This window comes from Crocodylus siamensis, chromosome 9 (assembly GCF_052110815.1).
Source record: "Crocodylus siamensis isolate JL-2025a chromosome 9, ASM5211081v1, whole genome shotgun sequence".
In the NCBI taxonomy this organism is placed as follows: domain Eukaryota; kingdom Metazoa; phylum Chordata; order Crocodylia; family Crocodylidae; genus Crocodylus; species Crocodylus siamensis.
Window position 1 is genome coordinate 7,190,324 of NC_143403.1, and position 14,284 is coordinate 7,204,607.

At 46.0% G+C, this 14,284-nt stretch overlaps 1 pseudogene; it reads right to left on the reverse strand.

Moving 5' to 3' along the window:
* Positions 1-586: 586 nt before the first annotated feature.
* Positions 587-1,625, reverse strand: LOC149857089 (arylamine N-acetyltransferase, pineal gland isozyme NAT-3 pseudogene; annotated as a pseudogene).
* Between the last annotated feature and the right edge of the window lie 12,659 nt (positions 1,626-14,284).

The following is a 14,284-nucleotide window of genomic DNA, read 5'->3' on the forward strand; positions in this document are numbered from 1 at the left end:
TCCCACAGGTGTCCCTACATGCTCAGGCCATGAAGAGCCTTGGAGGCTGTGTCAAGACTCAGTAGCAGGTCAATAAACGTCCCATTAGCTGTCTCCTTTTCAGACTGCAAACGTGGCAGTAAGTTAATGTTTTAGTTTGGCCGTGAGCTGGGTCTAAATCCCTGATGCGCAATGTGTTGACGCAGAGCCACAGGTGGGAACCAGCAGATTTAAGAAACACTGTGCCCTATCATTCAAGTGTAGCAGGGGCTTGCATGGTCTTTCTGCATTGATATTCCTTGGGCAGTTGTATGGAAGGAGAAGCAGAGAATAGGCAAAGACTTGCCTTCATTTCCCAGTGCAACAGCCAGTGCAGCCGAGCTTGGCCCAAGTAGGAAGCAAATTGTAACTGGTATACACACCTGGGGCAAAGGAAGAAGCAGGGAAGGAAGTGGAGCTGTGAGAATCAACATTTCTTTTTCCTACAGTGGCATGACTATGTGCCATCCTTCTCATTACCCACGATGAAAAGTGATAACATAGGCCTTAGGTGATTTGAAATCAACTGGATGCTGAGAGATATTCTTTCCGATGTTACCCCGTAGGATTAGAGTCTGGCCAAGTGGTGAAATACAGATGACTTGCCTCTATTCACTGGTTGAAGTTTCTTACCTAGGGTAATATTGAATTTGTCTTTCAGTGTCTTCTCCACCTCTTCATCGGGAAGAATTGTGGCTTCTATGAGATCCATGTTGTCCCTGTAATTGTATTTTATCTCAGTATATCTCTACCCAATTAAGGTCCGCATCCCGCTGGTGGTCTGGAGGCTGCAGATGGGCTTTCGTACCAACACAAAATCTGGAGATGTCTGGCCATCCACATTCAAGGCCCTGAAATCTTCTATCTCTCGTGGCTCAAGGGTAAAGATGTAAACCTTACTGTAGTGATTTGTTTGCAGCAGATGAACCTTCGAGTGGCCAGGGCTGGGAAAGTATGCCTGTCTTTTTCTCTTCTCCAGGTGCCAGGTCCCCTTCTCTTCCAGAAAGCGAAAGGTGCCAGGAGTCTGAGGCTGATCTTTCCCAGAAATCAGCTCCATGGGCTCCCACATTTGATAGACCGCCCCAAACCCGCCATCCGTAATGTAGGATTTGTCAGCAAGGGCCACTTTTAACAGAAGGTGATTCAGATGATCAGCATATGCCTTGTCGTCTGGGTCGTACACTTTTCCTCCCAGAAGAGTGACATTAAATCCCAGGGTTGTCAGAGCCCAGAACAACAGCTGGTTACTTTCCAAGCACCAGCCACCATGATTCCTCCTCACTATTTTGTTATACGCTGCTTCTAACTCCAGCGCAATGGTTTCCCCGCAGTGGATGCTGAGGTTCTCAAAGGGCACAGCCCGGATGTGGTGCTGGAAGATTGCAGTTAAAGTCTCCAAGTCCAGGTTTTCACTGGGGCCTTTGTAAGAAATTCTGGTGAAATATTCCTGGATGTTCATGGTGCCTGCAAAAAAAGCTGGAAAAGAAATGCTTATGTTCTAAGTGCATGTCACCCCAGTCGTTGTGTTACGGTTCCTTTGCTCACTACCTAATTCAACTGGCAAGTGCCTTATAAAATCAAGCCCTGTGAACTGCCTGAATAGCTTAGCACAGCCTACCATATTGAGAATAAATCTTAAAAATGAATTAATCCAAATGTATATTCTCCAGCTGCGTCAGTGTTAGTTTGGTGCTGCTGCTGTCGTTCTACAGTCCGGTTTGGAGGTCCCTGCTGTGCCGAGTACTTCATGCATACATTTAATACAGACCTCCTGCTCAGAAGGACTTACAATCTCAATAGGAGAGAGCAAAAATAGGAATAAGATCATTCTCGTGTTACAAGTGATAGGAGCTGTGGCTCCAAGAGACTAGGAAACAGTAGGTGTCATGAACTAGAAGCAGATTAGCACTCAGTGCTACCAGCTGAGAGCTCCCTGGGATTTTTCTCTCTTGTGTCTCCATTCCTCTCTCTTTGGTGGAAGTGGTTGGAGTGGGGTCTTTTTCCAGCCATCTTCATCATCCAGGTTGATTTCCCAGCTGTAGACCATGTCCACAGCAGACATTCATAGCAGAACACGAGGTTGAGCTGGGAGGCTCAGATGCACTAACTCTTCCTATTCCCCACTTCAGAGGAAGCCAGCAGATCCTGTCCCTCAAAATCAATCTATGAGAAGAAGGCTGATTTACAAGCTCAGCTAGGAGAGCATGACTATCTCCATCTGCCCTGCTGCTCCTAAAAGATGTAGGAACTCTAGCCCCTGGAAACCCAGTCCACCCAGAGCTAAGGAAAACTCCCAACATCATCACCCAGACTGCAAGAATCACAAAAAAGACAAGGACCTCCAGCTTCCCACTGCAGAAAGGATACAAAATGAGCAAGCCACTTGTAGCTGAAGATCCAGTCAAGGGGAGCAAGCTAGCTGACTAGCCCAACATCCATCTGGGTAGAGAGCTTTAGCAAGAGGCAACTGCTTAAAATTACAGTATTTGTTGAGTAACACCATAAGGAAGCCAGTGGCTAGTGGGAATGAACCAAGTGGCTTGTAGTGAGTTTGAGAAGTATACGCACTTGGATATTTTCATGTAAGGTCTAAAGAGTTTGACTCACTAAATATCAGCCAATACAGAGTGCACTGTCACTATTGACCCAGCAGGACTCTCAGGGATCTGAACTTAACATTCCCCCGAAATGCCCAGGTAAGAAGTGGATATGGTATGAAACTCTGTTAATAAATTTAGAAATAGAATAGAAGTTTCTCCTCCTTGATTTTCCTGTTGCTCTAAAACTGACATCAAATCAGGTAGATGTATTCAAAAGGGAAGGAAATGCCCAGAATGTAAGCCGAGAGTAACAAATGTATAAAATTCCCTAATAAATTCCCTAATAAAAGATATCACCTCCGCCAAGAGTTCCAATTGCTTTTGCCTGTAGACCAACATGGCTACAACCTGTATCCCTGAAACATGGAAGATATAAAAAGTAGCCACTTTGATCTGAAAACTTCATAATTTTACAAGAAGGAAGCAAAATTCAACACCTTGAAATCTGGAAAACTGACACCCCTGCTCCAGCCTTCAGTCTCAAGCCAAATTTGTATGCTCATAGAGCAGCCTCAGCACAAGAGAAATTCTTTGCCCAAGAGAGCTTTCCATCACCCATCCTCCTGTGAAGTATGAAACATCATAACAAGAAAGAAGCATCATTCAATGCCCTGCTTACCATCAGACAGCTGCGAGGTCAATAGGCTGCTCCAACCTTTCTCTGCCCCTTGCATAAAATGAACTTTTCCAACCAGGAGATCTTACACTACCTTTCCGGTTGCCTGAAAAATAGGAATTTTCATTTCCACCTGGGAGACAATTTACAATCTTTGTAAAGATGCCCGAGGAAGGGCTTATGTGCCCAAAAGCTTGCAAATAAATAACATTTTTTTTGCAACAATCGAGTTGGTCTAAAAAAAGATATCACCTCTACCAAGAGTTCTGATTGCTAAAATCCCTGAAGTCACTCATTATGTAGTGAGGATCAGAAAATGCCTGTATTGCTTGTGGCTTCAGTAAAGGAGCTATATTTTATGATCAGGAAAAGTAAAGGAGACTGATAGAAGGGTCTCCAGCTGTGTTGTCTGGAGTCTTTGCTCCTAGCCAATTCCCCAAAGCCAGTTTTCTTCAGCCAACAGGGTTACAATTATAAAAGACGCTGAAAGGGTCAATATACTTACAGGATCTGCTCAGAACCTATGAAAAAATGAATTGTAAGTACCTCAGGGTTGCAAAACTCACTCAGATAAATATTTGCTATCCGGTACTGGGGTGTGACAAGACCTGTGCCCAGAGGCACTGTAGCACCCTCCAGCAGATGCATGACTCCTGCCTCCTCCAGTCCCTTGGGGTACCCTTCCCCACTGCTCGCCTGCCATACGTTGATGTTGTAAAAGGAAAAAGGTTGGGAGGCTACCCCAAAGGAGTCCAGTCTACTCTTTATATTTATTTAGTGAATGCAAATCCACAAATCTGTGAAGCCAAGCAATAGCCAGTCCACTACCAAGCCATTTTGGCCCAATCTGTTGTGGCCCTTCTGGCCCTATGGGCTTCTTAGAGCACCAGGCGCCTTAAAGGCTGCATGTGTCGCTTCTGCCCACCCTTACAGCCATGCCCATGCCTTGCGATGTTATCAGTTATCAGTTCAGTGGGATGATTAATCCCAAAGCAATGTTTGCCCCCTCTGCCTGAAAATCTTTGTGGCTCCTAGCTTTGGCCCCATTTCTCTAGCTGGGCACCCTAGCCCAAGGTCCACTGTCCTGGACCCCAGCTTCTGGGCCCTAGCCCTGGTTTCCGACTTTCTCAGGCCCCCATCTCCAACTCTCACCCTTCTTGGGCCCCTGTATCCTGCTCTCACCTCTCTTGGGCTCTGGCCCTGGCCTCCTCAGCCTCCAGCTGCCTGTACCTTGCTTCTCCTGGTCCAGGCTTTTGTTCGTCTTGGCTTCCACCTGCCTGTCTTGGGCCCAGCCCCTGGCAAGGATCAAAACCTCCCATGCCCCTTGTTCTTCTCTTCACCCCTCTTAGCCACATCTGGCCTGCCAGTTTAAACTAGAACATAAAGGCAGGCTATCGCTTTAAAACCTCCCCACTCTGGGTAAACAAACAAGAAAAAAAGGCAAGTTATGGCTTGATGAAAACTTCCCCCACTCTGGATAAATAACCATTAAAGCAAGCCACATCCCTGGGGCTCTCGTGGCTTTGCTTTCAGAGTGCTTTGGTGCCTGCAAGGGGTTCTCACGCAGCCACTCTCTCTGGCGACCTCAATTCCCTGGAAAATGATCCCCCTCACTCCCCTTTCTGCTCCAAGGCATTTGGCTTATCTATCTACCCCAGGATGCTGCCCTATCTGAGTCAGGTGACTTACTAGCCCATACAGATGTTCACCTTTAGGTCTAACGAGCAGCGTGGTCTTCCCCATTGCAGCATGCAGCCCCTGTCTCAGCGGCCGACCTGCTTGCACAGCCTACTATGTTTGCCCCCCTTTCAGCAACAGGAGCCTCTGTTACATTGAGCACTGACAGGTCAAGTTCTCAAATTATCTCCTGCAAGCTTGTGGACTAGCTGCCTTATGTTCTTACTTCTCTTTTATACTGACTTGCCTGAACTTCCCCTTTCAACTCTCATGCAACGCAGTCAATTGCTGCAAAGTTTGTTCACACCATATATTTGGCTCCCTGTTGATGAACTGCTCAGCCACAAAGACTCCAGGTTTTAAGTGTTTTACCTGTAAAAGAAATTAGGCTGCAGGTGTATCCATTTTCACTCTTCTTTTTGGAGGGTAAACAAGTTGGCTCAGTTGCAGAGGCAACCAGTTCTGCTTCTCTTCAGGGACACGCCATCTTTTGTCACATCTCACAAATCAGTAACAAACTTTAAAATCCGGGTGGGGGTGGAGATTACATGTAGGATTACCTTGCACAAAGAGAGGAGCTGGGTCTCAGGTTTCAGATGATAAAGTTTGCTTCTTCCTCGTAAAATTGTGGAGATTTCATTTTAAAAAATCGGCTAGAATTCAATATTGTCCACATGTTAGGTATCCAAGTTGCAGCCATGTCGGTCTAGAGTCAAAAGCAGGGGCAGGCAATTATTTTGGGCGGAGGGCCACTTACTGAGTTTTGGCAAGCCATCGAGGGCCACATGACAGGCAGCCCAGGGCAGATGAATATTAATTTTCTAATTTCTTTAGGGGCCCCGAAGGCTAGATAGAATGGCTTGGTGGGCCACATCTGGCCCGCGGGCTGCATTTTGCCCACCCCTTTTCCCTTCAAAAGGAATCAGAACTCAAGGTAATCATTGACTCCATGATGAACATGGGCTGGCAGTGTGGGGAGGCAGTTAGGAAGGCCAACCGCACCTTGTCATGCATCCACAGATGCATCTCGAGCAGGTCCAAAGAGGTGATCCTCCCCCTCTATGCAGCACTGGTCAGGCCGCAGCTGGAGTACTGCGTCCAGGTCTGGGCGCCGCACTTCAAGAGAGATGTGGACAGCATGGAGAGGGTCCAGAGGAGGCCACTCGTATGATCAGGGGACAACAGGGCAGGCTCTATGAGAAGAGGCTACAGGACCTGAACCTGTTCAGCCTCCAAAAGAGAAGGCTGAGGGGGGATCTTGTGGCCTGTTATAAACTGGTCGGGGGGACCAGCAGGCATTGGGGGAGTCACTGTTCCCCCAAGTACTGCCAGGAGTGACCAGGAATAACGGTCACAAGCTGGCAGAGGGCAGGTTTAGGTTAGATATCAGGAGGCGCGACTTCACGGTCAGGGTGGCTAGGGTCTGGAACCAACTTCCAAGAGAAGTGGTGCAGGCTCCTACCCTGGGGGGTTTTAAGAGGAGGTTGGATGAACATCTTGCCGGGGTCGTTTGACCCCAGTATTCTTTCCTGCCATGGCAGGGGGTCGGACTAGATGATCTGCTCAGGTCCCTTCCGACCCTACAAACTATGAAACTATGAAACCATCACAGAGCCCAGAGACACCTCACCACTTAACAAATTACTGCCCAGAAGAGCATCCCATCCTTTTTCTCTTCTGTGAAATATGAAACATCATAACCAGAAGGAAATATGACCACATCCTGCTTGCCACCAAACAACTTCAAGGTAAACCAACTATTCTAACTTTTCTCTGAGCCTAACCTGTATAAAATGCACTGTGCCAAACAGGAGATTTTACCATGCCTTCAACTCTCCTATAAAATATGAACTTTCATTTCTACCTGGGAGAATTTTTCCAATCTTTTCTCCTATGCTTCAAGAAGGGTGCTTGCGCTCAAAAGCTTGCAATTAAACCTTTTTTTTTGCAAAAATCTAGTTGGTCCAATATAAAGATATCACCTCTATCATGAGTCCTGATTCCTTTTGCCTCTAGACCAATGCAGCTACAACCCGGATACCTGTCACGTACCTCATGGCCTTTAACTGCCTTGACAGTGTAGAGATGTCCATTCTAGATCAGTTCATCTGTGGGACTGGCTGGAATGAGCATCCAGTTGAGGGCTGTTCTTCATTTTAGGAAAGACCTCTACATTCCCCCCACATATTTCCCCTTTTTATCCCTACTCCTTCTCCAAAACTTGTACAGGCAACACTGGGAGTTGGGAGGCAACACTGGGATATCAGCAGGGGTCCTTCCAAGGCAACATTGGGATATCAATGGGAGTCCTTCCCAGGCATCACTGGGATATCAATTGGAGTCCTTCCCAGGCAATAATGGGATATCAGTGGGAATCCTTCCATGGATTTCAAGAGGTTTTCAGGGCCTGAAAGAACCTGCATTCCCTTCCAATGCAAGAAAAAGAGCTAGATGCTTCTCTCACCAACAACTTGTCTTTGGTTGGCTGTGTTTAGGTGCTGGCTCCAAGGTCTGAGCTCACTCAGTGTCCCCATTCCTATTGATCAAGTCACTAAGAAATGGCTTCAAGTCTTATATTTTGCCTCCTCTACTATGATATTTACATCACAGACCCAGCACTGGTGATGCTGCAACCTGTTCTTACTAAGTTGGTCACTCCCCGCTCCTCTCAGAGCGGTCTTCTTTCCCTTTCTCATGGCGATTGGCCTAAATATGGTATCTAATGAGTAGGGATCCTGGTTTTCCCTGATCAAAAAAATCACAAATTTTCTGATAAAAAATGGCAAATTCTCTGATAAAAACCCAAAAATCCTTGATTAAAATTAAAGGCCCCCCACAGCACCCCTGACACAAACACAGACACACACATACATACACATACACACACACACCAGCAGGTAAGTGTATGTAGGGGAAGAGATGGGGTAGGTGGAAGGGCAAGGAAGGGAAGGGAAGGGGCTGGGCAGATCCATATCAAGAATGGGGGCGGGGGGGAAGTGTCTCTGTGCCCAGTCCCAAGAGCAGGGCTGGGTGGAGGCAGTGGTGCACATGTGGCTCTGTGGGCAAGCATTCTCCATGTTGGGGAAAGCCTCTCCTGGAGTGCCTGCCCACCCAGCGGTACATGGAACTCAAGCAGCATTTTGGGCCCTGAGCAGGCTCCACGCCTTGATGTGCAGCTTCCCTGAAGAGCTGATACTGCACCACCAGTGGGCACTCCATGTCTTCCCCTAACACCTCGCCATTCCCTCAGTTCCCAGCAAGCTTCCCACAGCCAGCTTCCCCCCCAGCCCTGCCCCTCAACCACCCAGCCCCACTTAACTTACAGGCTCCAGGAAGGAAAGTGAGCCTGAGCCCAGCCTTGGGTGAGTGAGAGCCTCAGGCCCTGCCCTTCCCCTCTCCCTCCCCCTCCAGGCAGGGCTGGGGGTTTCCTGCCCATTTTGCAATCAGCTCTTGCAGGCTGGAGCTCTGCTACCTGCACAGCTCCTTGCAAAACCAGGAAATCCACAGGTTTCTCTGCAAAAAGGTCAACTCCCTGCTAATGAACCTGCTTCAGAGCTGGCAAATAGGTGTGAAACTTGAGTAGGAAAGGCACATCCCTTCAGATCTACAGACTCTGGAATTTGTGGAATACCTGAATCTGATTGCCAAAGGGGTTGGTTTGGGGTGGGTGAGGGATGTGAGGCGGGATTTGCGGCAGTTCTGTGAGGGGCACTGAAATTAAGCATTCTGCGGAGTTCGACCTGCATCATATGTGTTAAACAAGGTGTTATTTCCAAAGAATAAGCAAGGCTTCCTCTTTCACCAGTGCTTCCTCTGCATTTTATAATCCAGTTTTATGTACCAGGTGAGATACAAGGGGGAATATATGAAGATAGCAGTAAGAGCCTATAGGAGAAAGAGTCTTGGGGCGCACACTGTTTGCACTAGAATTGAACATTGTACAATGGGGGCATGGAGTAATTTACTCTCTGTGGCTAGATGGATGGTGTTACACATCATGTTTTTGGTATAGCCACTGTTGTTCTCCAGTTTCTGATTCATTCAAAAGCATGCCGGCAGGGTGGGGTGTTATGTATGCAGGAGATTTCTCTCGAGCCATTGTAAACTTTTACAGTTGGAGTTAATCAAGGAGTTAACCCAGTCTAATTGCATTTTTAGCAATTTGGCAGTCTATTTTGGATGAATTTACAGGGTTATTCAGATGATAAAATGGACATTTCAGTTCTCCTTTTTTCCCCCTTTCTCTTAATTTGAATCTGCGTACCACAGACTTAAAATTCCCTCTACTAGTAAATGTATTCCTCTTTCACACCTCATATATGCTGTGAAATATTAATGACCACTAGATGGCACTACAATTGTACCTGGTCTTCAGCCATAATGAATGGATACGATTCTCTTGTGATCTAAAAGGATTTAAATTTAAGTCCCCTTGAAAACTTATTATTGGAGGTCAGAAATAACATTCAGGTCCATAAATGCAAATACAATATTATGGGGGGAAAAAAGTGGTCCAAACTCTTGCCTTTGATGGAAAAATTAGTGATATTGTTTAGGCGGAGATAATGCCCCTGTTCGCATCTTTAGGATCCCTAATATAGTTTACAATCTATGCCTCAGTTCTGTTCCTAGGGGATGTGCGCCAACATCATGCACATTATTTAATAGTAATCCCTACCCTCTCTGGAAACTTCTGAGCCTAAAACTTGAAGCACCTCCACAGACTTCACCTGAACCAGTGCTTTGTCGGTTAGTTACTTGGGGCACACATGAAATAGTGCCTCATCAAAGGAGATGGTCCTGTATTTCATGATGAACCTCTTCAAGCACATTTGCCCACCAGCTATTCACTGATATAGGAATCCTACAACAGGCCAATTCTTCCCCTGGATGCAATCAGTTTACCTCCATTGACATCAGTGAAACAATGTGCGTTTGTCACTACCGTGGTTTCCATTCCACGTATCTCACAAATTCCCAGCCATCTTCACTAAAGCAGCAGTCAGTACACTGCTTCAACGATGAATAAAATCCACTGGTGCTTTTATTTCCACCCATACTTGCTCCATCATATTTGCCCTGTCTTACATAAACACAATGCTGAATATTTGGTAGTGTCTCTCTGGCTGCAAATCTTTCTATCCAGATTTACTTGTTCATCTGGTCTCGCTTGGTTTTTTTAATACTAAAGACATGGTTCAGTAAACTTGTGGAAATCTCTGTGACAGTTCATCTCACTTGCCTGGAAAGATTCAGCAAGAGAAGGCTCCTTGTAGGTCAACTCAGCATTATTCTCATTTTTCTCTCTTGACAGTTATGACTGATCTGTTGTAATCAGCCTTTGACATATGGGTTTTGAAATGCTGTGGATCATATAAGCTCTGTTGATTTTTTTTTCAGTCTGCACTGTTTCTATTGAAGTAACTGGAGAATCATATTTTAAAACCAGTATTGTAAAACAAGGCCTTTTTGGAACCATCATTGAGACCAGAGGAGATATCTGATCCCTCTGTGTTCCCAAAGGATCCATGTCTTGTTGGGAATTGTACCTTCAAGAGGCTTTTAAAGAAGCCAGTTGCAACGTTTTGCTGTGCTGTTCAGAGGCTCATGTTGCAGTAAAAACTCAGGCAGTGAATGAAGCAAACCTCGGCCAGGCTCCTTAGCACTGAGTGATGGCTTGAAGTACACTCGGCTCTCTAAATGGAGCATTTGACAGACCCCTATATACAGTAAAAGAAAGTGGTGTGTAGGCAGCTTCATGCTAATGCTGCAGTATAAATGGGTTCACCCCTATCCACAATGCCTTAGGAAGGAAGAAAAAGAAAAATGGCCAAGATTAAATTTCAGGCTTTGGGTGGTGGTGGGCAAGGGGGAGAAACCTCCCATTGATACCAATAGCCTAGCAGAGGGCCAGATCAATGGCTCCCTTTTCTGGCTGTTAAAAAACAGACAGAAACATGGCTGAATGAGCAGTCTGGCCTGTGTTGGTCTATGAGGGATTCGCCAAGAGGAGGTCACCTGGAGCTTGTGGTGATGAACAAATCCGGAGCGTGCTCTCAACCCAGCCTGAGCGAGGTTTGATTGAGGGTTGCACGCACATTTCAACCAAACATCAGGATATGAGGACAGAAGTCTACCGGGACCAAACCAGGATTTGGAGTGGAGACATATCAACTATATCCTAGCACAAGCAAGGAGAACGGGCTGGTGAGTACTGAAAACTCACAGCAAAGTTTTTATTTGCAAAAAGAAACAATCACCCCGTTCTGCACAGAGCCCTTTGGCTTGAGCGTCCGTAATTAGTAGAGACAGGTGTGTCTGGTTCTGAGCGCTCTCAGCACGCCGGCACAAAGCAAGGCAGAGCTCCATGCAAGGCAATGGACCAGCGTAAATCAGGAGACCATCTGGCCCTAAAGAAGTCAAACATGTAATTAGTTGATGCCGGCATAGCGCTTTCAAGATGAAGAGTGGATGGTAGCGAATAATAAGCACCAATCAGTGATGGCAGGTGGGAACTTGCTTCACACTTTTCTGCTCCAAATTCAGCCCCCCTGAGAATTTCCCCTTCTCCTCAGAGAGCGGCTTCAAGGCTTTCCAGCTTTATACAACTCTGTCTGTCCCTTCTGTTGCTCAGAGGGCCAAAGAACATAATTGATGGCTGCAATTATAGCACACCTGCCATTTGGTAACACCGTTTGAAATAGTATTGAAACATTTTTCATCAGGATAGCTGTAAAAAAAAAGGAAAGAAATAGAAAGAAACTAAGGAACTAAAGCAAGGGAAGCCATAGAAGAGGAGTGCAAGACCTTTATGTATTTCAAGTTTTTTGTTTTTGTAATGAGATCCATGTTGTTGAGGAATAAGGATACATTTTCAAAAGAGCTTAAGTGACTTAGGAGCCCACGAAGATGGGCAGATGAACTATTTACTACAACAGTAAAGGGACCAGGGATTGACAATGCCTCGGCTGGTCCGTGTATTCTTGCCCCATGGTGCATGAAATGTAAACACGGTAACATGCCATGTGCACACCTGTAGTATGCGTCTGGAGCGCTGGCCTTCTTTTACATTTGGAGACAACAGGTGAATAATTGTGTAAACCATCCCTGCATTCACGTTGTGAGCAGCACCTCTAGGCACACTGGTGTCGCTGGGCATAGGAATATTCCCTGCTTGTTTGAACTCTCTCATGCTCTATCGTTGTTGGCATTTTTAAAGATATATCTGCATCATTTGTCATTTTGGCCAAACACAATACCTGGATCTGTATTTACAGCATCTGCCACAGCAAGTTTGTTCTTGTGGTGTCACGGCGGATTGCATTTCCATATTTTTGCCTCTTTCAGAGTGATGATGGATGGGATGCTCCATGACCCTTAAAAAAGCAAGTGTTACCTGTGGAATTATGGAAGGAAATGATTTTGTTGGGTCTTTTCTTGGCTTCCTCACAGTTGAACAACAAAGCCAGCTCTCAGTTTTACTGATACCTTTGTAACAGTTGTCAGGCATGGGTAGCACATACATAGGAAAGAGGCTCAGGACAACCCACATGCTCCTCAGGAGATCTGTGCTTATTTTAAAGTGTGTTTGGCATAGGGTCAACTTTCAACAAGGCACAGCAACCAATGAGTTGGTGCAAGGTGGATGACCCACTCCAGTTAGACCAGTAACTTTCCACACTCGCCACCAGCAACTGCTGCTGCCCTTGCAGTCTGCATGTTTGACCAGTGAAGCTGTTGGCCCTGGCCACCTGGCCAGACTGAGCTCTGGACTGAACACTACCTACTGGCTCCACGTTTCTCATCTGCTGACAACAACTTTGGAACAAAGGGGTCAGTGATGACGAGGTCTTGTGTCCCAGGGCCAAAAGCCTGAGGCCCCAGGCTCAGATTTCTGTATGTGTCTCACTCAACTCCTGGTGAGATCAAAGCCTGGGAGCCTGGCAGTCATCACTGAGGAGTCTGGCCCCAGCTTCCTCCAAAGTTAGATGAATCCACCTGACAGCTCCACCTTTAGGAGTAGGACCGCTGACCATGTGCAGGGGGCAGAGGATTTTAAAAGTGGTTTAAATGGCTCAAAGTGCCTCGTGTCTTCATTGCCAAGGTTAATGGCAGGGGAACAAGGCTGAACCCCCGCCACCAGGCAGCTTGACTGGGCACCCTCCCACCCCACAGCCAGACTTACCTACTGCATGATCCTGTGCAAGGAATTTAACACTTGATTCTCAAAAGAGATTTATGCGCTCAAGCCTTAATATCAAAGGGAACGGGCATATAAAATAAAGCTATGAAAACGGTGCATGAAAAGAGCAGCACTTCCCTAACTGCAAGGATGTTGTAAGAATTGTATGATTCCCTAATTGTTGTCGTATCTCACAGTGTATGATCCCCTCATTATTGTCATGTCTAAACAATTTGGAAGTACTGGAGTGAATGACTACAGACAATGGCCAATTTTGCAAATGAAATGTCTACTACACAATGGCAGTAGAGCAGTGAGATACTTTCTTTTAAAAGGCAGATGATCCTCAAATATTTCTGATGAATCAATCATAAGAAAAGTATTGATTAATGAAAATGAATGTTCATGAGTGTTGAATGGGGCAGAAATTGGAGTTCATTCTGTCATTTAAAAAAAAAAGATTTCAACCATTTAAATTATTATTATTGATTTTTTTTACTCTGTTGTTTGTTCTTATTAGTTGAATTTTGCTACATAATATCTACATACTTTTGAAGCTTCTAGGACTCATACTTAAAGGAACAGCAAGAAGCATGACAAAGGTACATCTGACCACACTTGACAGGCTTCTTCCCTCAAAATCCTCACCCTGTAAGCATCCCATTTTATTCCTACTTGCAATCGCTGCAAACATCTTTCCAAGAAAGTAGAGATACCCTGGAGAAAAATAGCTTCATGCACATAGTTCAGCAGCAATGCGTAACGTGGTGGCAACCATCAATCCTTTCAGATCATGGTGTATGCGTGAGAGGTTATCCAGACCTTCAACACATGCCTAGGCAGGAGTATGGAGGATTGGCGGCTGCCCAGACTTTCTAGCCCCACTTTAGGCTGTTGAGAATCCAAAGGCCAGACCAAATCCAGACATTTGGCGCCTCCATGGCTGTAGTTGTATAAGCATCTGGGACTCGAACCCAGGTCTTTTATGTAGCCCTCCCCAGTTCCCCATGGTGAGTATTTTAAGTGCCAAAGTTTTTGAACTTCACTTCTCTATCCAGCGTTGTTCCCCAGAGCTGTCACTGCATGGTTGGGTCATTAAAGTTTGGCAGCCTGTTGAAGATTCAGGACAGCAAACTTCCCACCGCTGCTCCAGCTATCTGCTTCCCTGGCCATTAACATGGCTGTGAATTA